At 32.1% G+C, this 1,501-nt stretch overlaps 1 long non-coding RNA gene across 1 annotated transcript; it reads left to right on the forward strand.

Annotated features, from left to right (window-relative positions):
• The first annotated feature begins 756 nt into the window (after positions 1-756).
• LOC115231784 lies at positions 757-1,191 on the forward strand. Its single transcript, XR_003883549.1, has 3 exons — positions 757-831; positions 864-1,082; positions 1,115-1,191. It is a non-coding gene; the product is annotated as an uncharacterized LOC115231784 (long non-coding RNA).
• The last annotated feature ends 310 nt before the right edge of the window (positions 1,192-1,501 follow it).

The raw sequence follows: 1,501 nt of genomic DNA on the forward strand, positions 1-1,501 counted from the left end.
GGAAACTTTCGGTTTAACAAATCACTTAGCATTGATCTCGAGAGAATTGATGACTTGATGGGGGAATTATTAGAAAACATCAATCCCAAATGGATATTTTTGTTAATAATCCAATATGTACATATCCAAAAAAATTATTTTGTAACAATTTGTATAAATATAATCAATTTTTATGTCACTAACCTAATAAGTAAGATTTGTATAAATTGAATAGGATTTTGTTAGAGTTTTTAATAAAATAAGTATAGATTTATTAAAAATTGAAAATTAATTAAAAATTTATTTGTTTCAAAATTTTTTAATTTTAAATTAACATTAAAAATTTTTAAAACACAAAGCGCCATTCAATAAAATATTTCGTGGTTGCGTAAGTTATTAAATAACATCATTTAATATAAAAACTGTCCAATCACCAATAAAATAATTTACCCTTTAGAATAAATGGAAGATATAGTAAACAGTTCAAATCCATCTCAAATTCAAACCACTGCTCGCAATTTCTTGCAAAGTTACTCAATTCCCGTTCCATCCCATTCAGAGTATAACCGTCACTACAATCAAAAAAAAGTTGATAAACACCAACTATATTTCAGTCTCGGGACTCTAATGAGGACTCACGTTCACTTGGGGAACGAATAAAATCAAAAACTCTGCAATTTTCTGACGTTGAGTCCGTCTTTGTAAAAGATTTTGGATTTGTCCCATCGTAAAAAACAAAAATTATAATCTTCCAGAATATTAATTGAAATTGTCGATTTCTTAAAAACTCAGTGCCGGCATGTTGGAATATTCCGGATTTCTCCCGGAGTGGGAAAAATGGAAGATCTTTTAGTTGAGAAAATGTCCTTTATAATATAGAACAGAATCGGGAATGAGAATTGGATCGAAGGTAGTGGTCCATATGAAGCCAGTGGAGTATTCCTTAAATTTCTTGGAGCATTTGGGGGACCATTGATTAGTTTGATTTGGAATTCTGCTATCCATCGTTGCCAACTTGACGACGAAATGTCCCCTTTGGGTGATTCGAATCTTATCTTTATACTTTTGTTGCTTTTTCCGATCGAAGTGATTTCATTTCTTAGGTTATTTTTGTTTTTTTGTATATTTTTGGTAGATATTCGATGAGTTGTCTTCACTATGTATCCGAAAAAAGTGCATATAATAAAATGAATTGCTATAATTTGGCGTCAGTTGTACTTCCTACTGTAATTGAATCAAAAGCAAAGTTAACAAATTCATTTCGAGAGACTCTCAGGGTAAAGTAGTGGCCAATATTGTTAGTGTGAAGGAAGGGTAGTCGAGAGACTCATAAAGGACTGGAAACTTATTGGAATGGTAGATCTTTCAATGCTAATACCCAACAAAATGTCGCGTCGAGGTCAGAAGTGTTAATATTTTAGGGATTCTGACTATTATGACCAATTCTTGTTCCCGTTTGGTTAAAAAGGCTGCCAGTCTGTCCAAGTCTGTTTTGTCTTCAGCAAGAATCACCCAACAAGCG

This window comes from Octopus sinensis, unplaced genomic scaffold (genome assembly GCF_006345805.1).
Source record: "Octopus sinensis unplaced genomic scaffold, ASM634580v1 Contig18899, whole genome shotgun sequence".
NCBI classification, from domain to species: domain Eukaryota; kingdom Metazoa; phylum Mollusca; class Cephalopoda; order Octopoda; family Octopodidae; genus Octopus; species Octopus sinensis.